This window comes from Cynocephalus volans, chromosome X, assembly GCF_027409185.1.
Source record: "Cynocephalus volans isolate mCynVol1 chromosome X, mCynVol1.pri, whole genome shotgun sequence".
In the NCBI taxonomy this organism is placed as follows: Eukaryota; Metazoa; Chordata; class Mammalia; order Dermoptera; family Cynocephalidae; genus Cynocephalus; species Cynocephalus volans.
In genome coordinates, this window is record NC_084478.1 from 104,076,023 (window position 1) to 104,091,109 (window position 15,087).

Below are 15,087 nucleotides of genomic sequence, written 5' to 3' on the forward strand. Positions count from 1 at the left end.
AATAAAACTGTGGCACACAATTGAGCTGGTATGAGTAACCTTAGTCACATTTTCTAAATTTTTTTTTATGGCCAATTGATTTTTCAATGAGCCTTTTATTTTAGAATAGTTTTAAATTTACAGAAAAATTGTGAAGATGGTACAAAGAGTTATCATATTCCCTGCAGCCAGTTTCCCCTATTATTAATATCTTATATTAGAACGGTACATTGGTTACAATTAATGAACCAATATTGACACAGTATTATTAACTGAAGTCCATACTTTATTCATAATTCCTTAGTTTTTACCTAATATCTTTTTCTGTTCCAGGATCCCATCCAGGACACCACACTGCGTTTAGTTGTCATGTCTCCTTGGGCTCCTCTTGGCTGTGATGGATTCTCAGAGGGTCCTTATCTTGGATGGGCTTGATAGTTTTGTGGAGTACTGATAAGGTATTTTGTAGAATATCCCTCAACTGGGATTTATCTGATGTTTTTCTCATTATTAGATTAGGGTTATGGGTTGGGGGGAAGATCACAGAGGTAAAGTGTCATTCCCATCACATCACAGCAAGAGTGCATATTATCAATATGACTTTTCACTGATGATGTTAACCTTGATTAGCTAGTGAGGTAGCGCTTATCAGGATTGTACACTGTAATGGTACCCTTTTCTTTTAACCCCCTTTTCATGCTGTCCAAGTGCGAGCTAACAATATAATGACCACCAAATTGAAAGGTATCTTGAATGAAGCAGGCAACTCCATATGGTTTGCAAGGAGTTTATTGTTATTATTATTGGTGTTGTTATACTGCTAGGTGGACCTCCCCTGAGCAAGAGAGAATTATTTCAGCCTGACTGCCTTCAAACTGGGACATGGGCTTTTTCCCTGCCTTTGGAGTCAAACTGAAATACGGGCTCTTCCTGTGTTTTGAGCCTGATGGATTCAGACTGAAGCTAAACTTTGGGCACTCCTTGTTCTCCAAATTGCTGACTCATCCTGCAGATCTTGGAACTTCTCAGCCTCCATTATAGCATGAGCCAATTTCTTATAATGAATCTCTTTACATATATGTATCCTTGGGTTCCCTATCTGTGATTGGACCAACTGCAGATCTAAAATGTAGCTAGGCCTACGTTTGTTGTGACATGTACAGGTACTGAACATGTACAGATTTTTCTTCTTGCCATTATTTCCTAAACCATACAGTATAACAACTATATACACAGCATTTACATTGTATTAGGTATTATAAGTAATCTAGAGATGATTTAACGTATACAGGAGGATGTACATAGGTTATGTGCAAATACTACACCGTTTTATACAAGGGACTTGAGTATCCATGGATTTTTGTTTCTTGGGTTTGGGAGCCCTGGGACCAATCCCCCCTAATACCAAGAAACAACTGTATTTATATACACATATATCCTATTGGTTCTGTTTCTCTGGAGAAATCTGAATAGTAAGATGGTACTTGGTGTTCAATGAATGTTTGTGCTTTAAACCTTGACAAGGATACACCTAATTCTAAATGACTATCCTCAGGGAGCTTACAGCTAACCCTGATACGTGCAGTGATCCCTACCCCCCCATCCTGCCCGCTCTATCATACACAGTCACCATACCTTGAACAACTTTCAAGTTAGAAAAAATAGCTTTAGAAGCATATGACACATATAAAGAAGGGTTTGACTAAAGATAAAAAAAAAAAAAAAAAAGGAAATGAGGCGGAAATGTACTTTTCTTGTGACCTGAAATACTAATTGAAAGTAACTGAGGTATACAAGCTTGGGGAGAGAATGTAGGAAATAAAGAAAATGAATAGAGAAAAATTAGACTTTAAATATCTGCCAACTCAAGGTGAAAGAAGGCAGGCAGGAAGGAAGGAAGGAAGAAGAGTGAGAGACACAAAACAGTGCACATGACACTTATTTTTAAAGGATATGGTAAAGAGGAGCCCTCATGGGAGAGTGATTAGATATTTTCTGTAACCAGGAGAGCCCTGGATAAGGCTTTTGGAGATGGAGAATTTAAAGGTACCTTCAAACTTGAGTCAGTAATGTAATCTTTGTGTCCAATTATATAAATAAACAATAAAAACATTAAAATTAATCATTCGCATATAACATAGTCCCTCCTCTGTCAGTTTTTTAAAAACCAGAAAGTACTTCACCCTTATCTGAAAATTAAGACAAGAAACGAAAAACAAGTAGGAGCAGGAAAAAATAAATAAAACAGCATATGGGAAGGCATTATACAATGTTGCAAGACAGACTGTTTCTGCACCCTAGACATTTCCTGTTCACATCAAGAAGATGAGCTACATCTGTTTTTTTACATTCCATAACTATTTTCAATGGATTAGCCAAATTCCATTTTCAGTGTCTTAACTCAGAAACCCAGGCTAGAGAAAGAGATGGGATTTGGTCAACCCAGTGACAAGTCAACAGGGATTTTCTCTGTTTATTCTGTTTCAGCTTGGGTGATGTCTGACAATTAAGTAATTAAGCAGCAGTGCATGGGTTATATATTTTTTTTCCATAAATATAGGGAAGATTATATAGTTCCCCATGTTTTTCTTCATTAGTGTGTGCTTGTCAAAAGTAATTTAATAAAATTTATTTAAGGGGAAAATGGTAAATCCATAATTCAGTGTGTCGGGATCTAGCAAATCACCCCATGAATGAAGATAAAAAGGAAAGACAGCCCCGACCGAATTGAATCTTTTCAAATCACTAAATCTTGCTCTACACTTTCATTTACTAATGTATTAATTTTTAATTTCTACTGCATTTTTGGCTGTAATGGTTGCCCTTAAATCTTTTATTTTTCATCCTGGTTTCCATTTCTTCTTTCTGTAAAATGGATAACTAGTAGGGTTACGCCCTGTCAAGTTGTATAGGTACAAAGGGTTAAAATGCAGAATTTTTGCAGGTAACTCAGGAAGCAGAAATATTGCAATGTTCCTTAAAGATCATATAGTTAGACCCTTTCATTTTACAGATGGGCAAAATGAGGTTTAACATAATAGGTGACTTTCTTAAAGTCATCCAGCATATTATTAGAACAGCTGTTACTAGATCTCCTAAGTTCCAGTTAAATCTTTTTTTTTCCCCCAACAATTTGTTAGACAAAATTGAGAACAAAGTATAGATGACATTTTTAGATGAGTTTTGTCCATGACCACTGTTAGGTGGGAAATATGCCAGTAATTTAAAAGTTCCTTTACTCTTTTTTAACTGACTTTTTAAAATTGATGGCATAATATATGCAAATAAACCTTGAAATATGATGTAAATAAATATAAAAGCTGCAATCTAGATCATTACCCATAGGCATTCCATAGATTTTCTTTTTTATTTGCTCCACAGATTTTTATCTAGTGTACCCCTGTTTATTGAACCAGCTGGCAGCAATAAATAAAATGGGTACCTCTTTTAAGGAGTTAATTTTCTGAGGCACTCAAAAGAAGTAAAGGAATGAATATGATAGAAAAATTGGTGCTTGCTTTTTGCCAAACAACTGAAATACACAAACATTCTGAGGTCTTAAAGTCTGAGTCACTATATATGACTAAATCAGTCAGGCATGGCCTTAGGACCTCTGGGCTTTTGACTGCATAGTTTAGGGTAGTTATCTCTAGATGGCATTACCAGGTCTCTTAGTCCTTATAAGTAAAGGTTTCCAGTTCATTGATATCTCTAGAGACAACTACAATATTCAAAATTTTAAAATCCTTCCCTACCAGAGCATGTAGTACACTCAATATTGCTTTTTATGGGCCAAATTGTCTACTAAGACATCACCATGATGGCTAGTCCTGGTGTCTGAGTGATTCCCAGGGCCCAGCAAAGACACCAAGTTTCCAGAGCCCTGAAGACAAGGGGTAACACACCAAAATATGGACTCGTATCCCATTCCACCTTCATTGGCCAAGCAGCTGCCAAGAACAGAGGCTGCATCTCCTGATACTTGGCAAACAAATGCAGTGTTGCCTCACAAATTGATGGCCTCTCTGAGGTGCCCACGAATGCTTTTGGGGAGAAGCTTCGAGAGCAAGTTGAGAAGCGGCTGTCCTTCTGTGAGACTGGAGAGATTCCACAAAAGAATCTGGACGTCATGAAGGAAGCAACGGTTCAGGCAGAGGAAGCAGCTGCGGAGATTTCTGGGAAGCTGGAGAAACAGGAAAAGAAATGCTGGATAGAGAAAAAGAAAGGGCTGGCTGCACATGCCCTTGCATCTTCAGAAAACAGCAGCGATACTCTGGAAGAGTGTGACAAGACACGTGAAAAACCCCAGAAGAGGAAAACACAAAAGCCCCAGGAGACTCCTCAGGAGAAAGGAACGGAAGACCCACCCATCTCTTTCTCCAAATCCAAGAAAAAGAATTGTTTTTCCAAGGAGGAGCTGGTTAGCAGTGATCCGTGAAGAGAGAGCTGGCAGCACAGATGTTCCCAAGAGGAAGGAACCTTCATCCAAGGAGGAAACAGTGATCTCAAAGAGGCAGGCAACAGAAATGTCCCCGAGAAAAAGAGGAAGTTCTCTTCCAAGGAGGAGCCAATCAGCAGTGGACCTGAAGAGGCTGTTGGCAGCAAGAGCAGCTCCAAGAAAAAGAAAAAGCTCCAAAATGCATCCCAGGAAGATTAGAATGGACATTTCCTGGTATGAGGGCACACCCCAGTCACATTTCCCAGCCCATGCCAAGTCCTGTACCACAATAAAAACAAATTTACAGACACACATATACACACATCTATCACCATGATATTAGACAGATATGCCATTAAAGAGATGCAGTAACTAAGGATAATTGAAAACAAGAAGGAAGAAATATAAAACCTGGAAATAAATTAACCCTTTCCTGTTGCTACAACGTTTCAGTTGAAAACTCCCCTTTCAGAATGATAAACCCTTGTTTACCACTTCTACGGCTCTGGTGTTATAAGTTTCTACATCCAGTAACAGCCTATAACAGCCATTTTTTCTCCTAGAGACAGTACTGTTACTTCCAGTTTCTCCCTTTTCATTTCAACCTTTCCTCTCTGGAACAACTAGTCTCTTTTCACCAACGTTGCCTTTTTCTAATACGAGCAAAGCCAATGGAAAAAAATCATATTATAGTATGTCCTTACCAGAAAGGAACTTTCCTTCTGGCAAATCAGAAATTTAAAACAATGAGGACGATAAGTATTCCCATGTAAATAGCACTTCACAATTTAGACAGTGTCATGCAATGTCTCCTTCAGGATAGTCTGAGTAAGAACATTCAACTCTGCTGGCATTTTCCTCTCGGTATGGCAAAGATTACCTAGGTGATTACGTTACTATGTCAGCCAGTTTTATTCTTTATTTTACATTTCTCCTTCTGCTTGCAATTTTTCACTGCCCCACACTTTTTGCATGAACAATTTAATTTATATGGATGTGAATTTCAACACTGAAACTGGTAACCCTAGCACTTTTGACAACATTTTACAAGCTAAGGCAACTCTCTACTGAAAAGGCTTGCTCTTTTATTTTTCCACTCTAGAGACCACTAAACATTTTTGAACTAACTTAAATAACTGTAGTAAAGAGTGGAATGGAGAAAGATCGAGGCAATACACCATCATCTTCAGCATCATCATCATCATTTACCATCATCATACCTTGCCCAGACAATAAAAATGGCCTCCTAAATAAACCATCTCCCTGTTTATACCTGTGCCTTCCATTAGTCTATTTTTCACACAGCAACCAGAATAAATCTTTTAAGAAGCATTAGTCAGATTATATGATTGCCCTGCTCAAAACTGCCCAATAGCTGTGTCCTATCTATTTTTCAAACACCGTTACCTACCAATCCCACCCCTGCCCCCCAACCTGGGCTCAGCTTACCCTAGCTACATTGGCCTCAAACAGTTGAAGCTCATTCTCAGCTCAGGATCATTGCCCTTGTTCTTTCTTCTGCCTGAAAGCATTTCTCTCTGTGTTTGCATAGTCTTTACTTTGACATAAACCCTGTCTAAAATAATGCACAAACTCATGCTTACACTTGTTAAAATATCTACATGTTCTGTTTTATTTTTCCTCACAGCATTAGCATTACCTCATCTTACGTTACATATATATCTATTATCTATCTATCCAACTAAAATATAAACTCCGTTGTCCTTTCTTCGCTGTATTGCTAGCACCTGAAAAAGTGCCTAGCTCATTAAAAAGCATTCAATGAGCATTTATCAACTAAAAGAGTGAATGAATTAAAAACCAAAGAATATGGGTACTAGCCTTGGCAAAATTCTCAGTAATTTTAATATACACTTGAATGATCCTTCTACTATCATGGCTTCTCTATTCCTTAATATCCTTTCCTCCAATGATGTTGCTTTCCAACCTACCTCAGCCGTACAGTCCCATGGATATAACCCTTTATCTTGTCATTACCACTAACTACAATGCCTCCATAATCTGAGTTTCACATGTACACATCTCTAACCACAACCCCCTATATTTCCAGCTTACTCCCAATAGTACCTCATTTTATCCCACTGGGGCGTACAATTTATCTATCTACCACCTTTTCTCAGTCTTTCACTATCATGTCCTCATTTCCCTCTTTATCTAATTTAAATTCCATGGTCCATTGCATTCCAACTCCGTTGCACACACTCTCAAATCTCTTGATCTTTTCTCTCTTTGTTATAACAATGAGAAAACCCATAATTTTGCACTTCTTCTGTGCCACACTGGGCAGCAGGACATACCTGGAGAAAAACAGACTCATGACAGCTCATCTCAAGGGGTGCATTACTACTGTTTTACAATGGTACTACACTTTCCTGATCAGCACTCTTCCACTCTCCCTGAAGATTAAATCACACCATCAACTTTCTTTTTCAAATCTTAAATACTTCTTTTCCCATTCTTACTCTCAGCTGATGGCCTTGTTTCTTATTTCCCTCTCTTTGGATCATTCCCATGAGTGTACAAACTGCTATAGTTTGAATGTGTCCCCCAAAAGTTCATGTGTTGGAAACTTGGTTGCCATTGTGGTGGTGTTAGGGGGTGGGACCTTTGAGAAGCTTTTGGATCATGAGGGCAGAATGGATTAATGCTGTTATTGCTAGAGTGGGTTAGTTGTCATAGGAATTTGGCCCCCTTTTTCCTCTCTGTCTCGAGTGCTTGCTTGCCATATGATGCCTCCTGCCATTGGATGACCTCACCCAGTGTCAGTGCCATGCTCTTGGACTTCCCAGCCTCCAGAATCATGCCAAATAAACTTCTCTTCTTTATAAATTACCCAGTCTTTGGTATTCTATTATAGCAGCACAAATGGACTAAGACACAAGCATTCTGCAATATCTCCCTTTCTGCCACCTACTGCAGTGTGGCCTTCAGCACCTTATTTCACTGTTCTGTGCCTCAATTTCCTCATTTCTTAATGAGAAGAACTTTAATATCTGTATCATTTTTTATGTGTGTGTGAGTGTGTGTGTGTGTGTGTGTGTGTGTGTGTGTGTGTGTGTGTGTGTGTGTGTGTGAAATGAGTTAGTATAGCACAAGTAAAACACTTAGAACTATAACTGGAGTTTATTAAGTGCTGCATCAGTATTATTATTTTTGTTGTTGTTATTTTTAAAATCTTCCTTGATCTCACATTCCCTTTCAGTAGTTGTTCCTTTTTGTCTGCTCCTCTTCATAGCAAACTTCTCACATGATCTGCCTACACTTGATATCTTAACTTCCTGTCCTCCCATTTTAACTTTTATGTTGATATAATTTAAAACTTACTAAGAAGTTGCAAGAATAGTACAAAGAAGTCCCTTATCCCTTCTATTCTTCATGCAGATTCACCAGTTTAAACATTTTGCCACATTTACTTTATCATTCTTTATATGTATATATAAATACACACACACATAAATACAAACATGAGTTTTTTTTACAAACCACTGTTAAAAAGAGTAAGTTGCTTATATTATGTCTTTTTATCCTCAAATACTTCAGTGTGCACTTCCTAAGAACAAAGTTATTCTCTTATATAACTATAACACAATTATCAGAATAAGGAAATTTAAGCATTATAAAATATTCTTTTCTAATACACAGTCCATATTCAAATTTCACCAATTGGCTCATAAATGGCTTTCATAGATATTTCTTTTTTCTGTTTCAGGATCCAGGTTATGCATTTTTGTAGGTGTACCACTCTCGGTGATGTCTGACACACTTCTGATACATGTAATGTCATTCCTTTTTCCTTTATAATTTGATGTTTTTGCAGTATTCTGTCTTCTCATTGTGATAAAAAAAAAATGGTTTACATGTGGCTTAATTTTCTCTTCTGTTGATCCATAGAGTTTTTTTTTCTCAGAATATGTGGACACATTTGGATTTATGCAGCCAACTATGAAGTCTCATTTTCTCTTGACCCTACTCCAAACAGGCCTTCACCACTCTATTCTGTCTTTTTAGAGTCACCAATAAGCTGTATCTTGACAAATACAATGATTGCCTTCTGGTTCTTATCACATTTAAACTCTCAGCCTGGCAGTATAAATTTGACACTCCCTCCTTCTTGAATAGTTTTTCTCACTTGGATTCAAGACTCCCCTCTTGGTTTTCCTTCTACTTTACTGAAGTTTCCTTCCGTGTTCTCCTGATGTTCAGACTTGTATAATCAAATGCTTATTAGATATTTTCACTTGGATGTCTTATATGCATCTTAATATAACATCCCATTTCCAAGCTGCCTCTCCCTCTTCTCTATCACAGTAAGTTGTATTCCATTTGTCCAGCTACTGAGATAAAAAAAAAAAAGTTCATAGTCATCCCTGATTCCTCTCTTTCTCTCACACCTATTTAATCCGTTAGCAAATCCTATTGGTTCTACCTTCAAGACATATTCACAATCTGACTACTTCTCATTACTCACAATACCAACACCATGGGCCAGAAAATTAAGACCTAACAGTTGAATTTCTTCAATAGCCTCCTAACAGGTTTCCTGCTTTCATTCTTGCTGCCCATATATTTTTTTCTTCACATAGTAGTCAGAGTAACTGTATTATAAGTCAGATAATGTCCCTTTACTTTTTGAAAGATTTGAAAAAAGATTCCTCAAAGATTTCCTCTCAGAGTAAAAACTAAAATTTTTAACATGGCTTTCCAATGCTCTATGAGAGAACCATGATGTCCATATCCCCAAAAACTACGTCTGTGGGCTAATTTCCTTCCATAGTGCTTTAAAAACTTACTGCACGCCATCCACACTAGCCTCCTCAGCATTGCTGGAACACCAAGCATTCTCTTGCTTCAGGGTGTCTGCATTTAGTATTGTTCGGCCTGCCATGATTTTTGCCCAGATATCTGAGAAGGAAAACAATTAATTTGGCAGAAACTATGTAAGAGCAAAATGATGGAGATCTTTTATCTGCATACTATTGAGGGAAAATGAATAAGCTGTCATTCCAGACAACGTCTATTCCATATAGAAAATAAGTTTGGAGATATCAAAACAGAGGGCCTTTCAGGTACTTTACACGCATTGATCCATTTAATTCTCACAACAAACATTTGAACACCTGGCACAATGTTAGTACTGGGTCAACAGTCAAGGGTCAAGCGTCATCATTAGAAAGGCTGGACTTCCGGTCTGGCAGCAGTGCTGCCTGCCTCCAGGCCTTCTTACCACTCCTTGAGAAGCAGCACCTCACAAACATGTGGATGACAGAGGAACCATCCCTACCTAAGTGGTTGGCCACAGCTAGATAGCTTGTTCCTTTTCTTTTCAATCACAGAGAAATACTTAAAAATGTTTTCACAATCTTCTTATAATTTTGGCTGATGAAGATTCCCCCTTCCAAACAAGACACAATAACAGACATTGGAGACAATAATAAAGAAAAGGCAAAATGCACGAAACAATAATTTTAAAGATGCTGGACCTCAGACAACAAAGGACAGTAACTCCTGAAAATAGGAAAAAAAACAAGGGGAGCTAAGCAATTGTCCCAGCTAAATGCCTGGAGAGAGTTTGCAGGGTGTGACCCAGGAAGTAGAAGCAGAGGTGGAGCCTGTGGGGCTCCCTGAGTTGAGGACCCCCAGCTGACAGTCCAGGGAGACCAAGCAGCTGGAGTTCATGGGACAGAGTACCAAAGAGTAGAGAGCTGCTCAGAAAGAGAACCCCAGAGATCTTCAGAGGGTCCTCCTTGAGCTTTCAGCAGAATACTAATCAGCACATGAGTGTGAAGAAACTACCTGAAGATGCAGAAAAAATCTTTCTACAGGGGAAGAAATAGTTTCTTCCCATAAGCCAGAATGTAAGACCACACAATTCTTGGGACATCGAGTAGAGTATTCAGAAGGATCTTGCCTCATTAAAGGGAAAAATTAGCCCTATACTAAATACTGTTCTGGTCCCACTTAGCAAATCTTAAAAGCAAGATCTGCATATTACTTTTCTACAGATGCTATAACAAATTGCCACAAACAGCATGGCTTAAAACTATAGAAATTTATTTTCTTATAGTTCAGGAAGCCAAAAATATGAAATTAAGGTATCAGCAGGGTTGGTTCCTTCTGAAGACTCTGAGGGAACATCTGTCCTATGCCTCTCTCTTAGCTTCTGGTGGTTGCTAAAACTCCTTGGCATTCCTTGGCTTGTACTTGTACCACTCCATTCTCTACCTTCATTGTCACATCACCTTCTTCCCTGAATGTCTTCATATGGCCTTCTTATAAGGACAGCAGTGACTGAATTTAGGGCCCATCCTAATCCAATATGACCCCATCTTAGCTTAACTAATTACATTTGCAAAGACCCTATTTCTAAATACGGTCACATTCTGAGGTTCCAGGTGGACACAAATTTGGGGAAAACACTATTCAACCCAGTACAATCTGAAAGGATCAAACTGTTTCCAATGAACATAACTGCATCCAAAAACTAAGCTCAGAAATATTTATAGTAATACAAAAAAATTCAGTTCATAACAAGATGAAATTTCACAACATCTGGCATCCAATCAAAGATAACAAAAGCAGGCAAAGTGGAAGGAAAACACAAGTAATGAGAAGAAAACGTAATCAATTGAAACTGAACTAGAACTTACAAAGATGCTAGAATTAGCTTAGGAGGACATGAAAAGACATATGAATTTACTCCCTAAATTCAAAAAGTCAGAAACAAAGAAATATTTTTTTCAAAAAACCAAGTAAGATTTTTAAAGATGAAAATTACAATGTGTAAGATGAAAAATACAGTGAATGAGATTAGCATCAGATTAGGAAATGCAGAACTCTATTTGAAGACCTAACAATAGAAACTATCCAAATAAAACACAAAGAAAAGAAATATTTTTTCAAAATGAAGAGTATCAGTGACCTGCAGGACAACTTCAAGTATCCTATTATACATGTAATTGGACTCATTGAAAGAGGGGTGGGGAGAAGAGAAAATATTTGATAAAATAATAGCCCAAATTTCCCAAATTTGTTGAAAAGTATAAACCTATAGATCCAAGAATCTCAATGAAGCCCACCCACAGTAAATATGATTAAAACTATACCAAGGCACATTATAGTCAAATGGCTCTAAGTCAGTGACAAAAAAAAAGTTTTAAAGCAGCCAGAGGGAGGTGGAAAAACATTATGTACAGAGGGGAAAAAAATATTACAGCAGATTTCTTGTTATCCACAATGTAAGTGAAAAGGCAGTGGAGCAACATGTTTAAAGTAATGAAAGAAAACAAATATCTGTCAGCCTAAAATTCTATACCCAGTAAAAATAACTTTAAAAAATGAACGTGAAACAAAATGTCTTCACACAGGCAACAACTGCAGGAATTAAGCACCAGCACATCTGCACTACATGAAACATTAGAAGAAATCTTTCAAGCAAAAGTTAAATAGTACCAGGTGGAAAAAAGGATCTATGCAAATGAATGAAGAGCATCAGAAATGGTAACTACATGTATAGATATAAAATGTTTTTAAAATTATTTAAACCCATTTAAAAGATAACTGTCTAAACAAAAATAATGAGAATTTATCATGGCGATTAAAATATGTAACAAGAATCACATAATGAAAGGAGGGAAGGAATCAATTTATACTATTGTAGGGTTCTTATACTGTATGTGAAAAGCTGTAATACTTGTGTAACTTGAAGGTAGACTGTGAAAAGCCAAAGATGCATACTCTGAATGCTAAAACAACCACTCAGAAAACCAATACAAAACAAAGAGGTATTTCTAATAAGACAACAAGAGTGATTAAAGGGAATCACATAAAAAACCACTCAATCTGAAAGATGGCAGAAAGGAGGATTTAAAAAGGGACAAAGAATAGATGGGACAAAGAGAAAACACCTATCAAGATGTTAGACTTAAATCTAATCACATCAGTAATCATATTAAATACAAAGCTCGAACACTTAAATTAAAAGTTAGAATTTGTCAGATTGAATAAAAAAAGTAATACCCAACTATATGATGCCTACAAGAAACACAATATAAATATAAACATACAAGTAAGTTAAAAGGAAAAGGATGGAAAAAGATATACTATGCTAATCCTAGTCGAAAGAAAGCTGAAGTAGCTATATTAATAATAAACAAAGTGGATTTCAAGCCAAAAATATTACAAGAGTTAAAGAAGATAATTTCATAATGACAAAGGGATCAAGAGGATATCACCAAGAAAGAACAGTCCTAACTGTTTATACACCTTATAACAGAGCTTCATGCCATAGGTAGGAAACAAAAACTGAAATAAATGCAAGGAGAAATGAACAAATCCAAAACATAGTCAGAGATTTAAATTCCCCTCTCTACATAACTAAATAGTTAGATGATCAGCAAGGATGTAGTAGATTTAAACAACACTATCAACTCATTTGACCTAATTGATATTTATAGAACATTCCACTCAACAGCAGCAGAATACACATTCTTTTCAAATGCACATAGAACACTTAGCAGATGGATCATATTCTGGGCCACAAAACAAGCTCACAAAACTTGAATGGATTCAAATCACACTAAGTATCTTTTCGGGCCACAATGAAATTAAATTAGAAATCATTAAAAAGTAGATGAGACATCTAGTGTCACCAGTTTCAAGGTCCCACAGACCTGAAATGAGAAGAGAGCAAAAACATGGAATCTAATTACACAAAAATTTCATATGTAACTGTGGTGATATTTCATATGTTTATAAATTAGTCTAGGTTGCATTTTCATTTACCTACTCCTTACCCTAGAATTATGTGGTAAATGTATGCATGAAATAAATATGGCTTTTTGTTTATTTGTTTGTTTTTGCGAGCAACTTCGTTCAAGAAAATGTAGAGTATAAAACCTAGACAGGTTAATATACAGGTGGGAAAGAGAGAGAATGGGAGTTTAAAAAGTCATAAAAAATTAAAAATAGACATGAAAATATTTGACATCATTGGAAAGGGGGGAACTTTTTTCCCATAACCATGTGACCTATTTCAGGAAGAATAATGAGATCCTTCAACCAAGCCAGCTAAAAACAATGCTGCCACAATACTTCACATAGAAACTGAATGCCACAAAGTTGCTGACTGGGTGTGGGGTAAGGAAGGAGTCCAGACAAACTCTGAAGCACAACTGCAAAGTCATGGTCATCAACTGCAGCAGACAGGCCTTTTTGTTTATTTCAAACACAGGCGAAGTTGCTATTTCCGAGCTTACAAGGAAAGGAAATGGCTTCAATCAGTAATAGGTTCTATTGATGGTAACTAAAGCCATGGAGACACAGCCACTGTCAGTGTGCAATGTAAATTAGCACTTCCTGTTCATGGAGGTGTCTATTTCTTTACAACAATATCTATTATGCTACTGTGATTTAAAAATAGTTGTATCCATTGTAGAAAAAAATGATAAAATTGAGATAAGCCAATGGAAGAAATAATTACTTGAAATCTCATAATTTGATTAAACCCTGTAAGTATTTGGTACATTCCTCTCATCTGAGTATCTTTTCTATTATAGAGCACTTATTAAGTTCCAGAAACTAATTAGATAATTTAATCTTCAAAATACTACTATGAGATAAAAAGTATTATTAACCCCATTTTTAAGTAATGAGAACAAGGAACAGAGAGTTTAAATACCTGACCAAAGTCAGACAAATGGCAAGTACATACTGTTGTACGTCATACTTTTTTATCGATTATGTCATGAAAATCTTTCCATTACGTTAAATATTCCTCTGTGTCCGTGGTTCTTAAAATAGCGGGAGGGGCAGTCCTTGGAATTATTTCTTTATTTAAAAAAGTATTAGAATGGACCGATCTGTAAGACAGGTAAAAACAGAAGTGGTGTGTTTGAACTATTGCATAGTTATCTAAGGAATCTGACCACTTGCCTTTAGCCCTTTTGTTGAAAACCTTTTAAATCATATTGAGGAACCTCTAAGTCTTCATAGAGCAAATTGAAAACTTTTATTCTTCCATATCATATTTAATGGCCATATGTTTTCTGTTAACGAGATGGCCATTATTTATTTACTTTTAATACCATATTATTGGGCATTTAGATTGCTTCTAGCATAACATCTTGAAATACAGTCTTAATTTCTGAAATGATTTCGTCTTTCGCTTTGATTTCTTTCATGAGTTCAATCAACTCTCATTTTATTTCTCCCTGTCATTTTCCAAATCTATTTGTGGTTTTTGAATTTATGATTCAAAGTGCATTTTCATTTCTCCAAGTGACTGAGGATATTTAATTCACTTTGAAGTATTTTGATATAATTTTCATTTACTCTGTGGTTGCTTATTTTGAGGGGAGGGGTTAGGGTCAGCACCTGGAATGCTTCAATTCAATTTCTGGTTTGTCATTATAGTAACTTTTTAATGAATATAAATTGGTTCCACATATTCATTTTATGGACAGGGATAGATATTTGGGGTGGCTTATAAGATTCCTAGTTCAATAGGGACCTCCTTTTTCAATGTGGTAAGTGAAAATTCTTTTTGAATAGCTTTTATTTGTTGGTGGTGGTGGTGGTGATGAGTGCAGAAGTTGTCTCCTCCAATTATTTAGTTTTTTTGTCTTCAGAATTTGAAATTTTCTCCTCCTACT

General features: G+C 36.6%; 1 pseudogene; it reads left to right on the top strand.

Annotated features, from left to right (window-relative positions):
* The first annotated feature begins 4,108 nt into the window (after positions 1 to 4,108).
* On the top strand, positions 4,109 to 4,636 carry LOC134366847 (nucleolar protein 56-like; annotated as a pseudogene).
* The last annotated feature ends 10,451 nt before the right edge of the window (positions 4,637 to 15,087 follow it).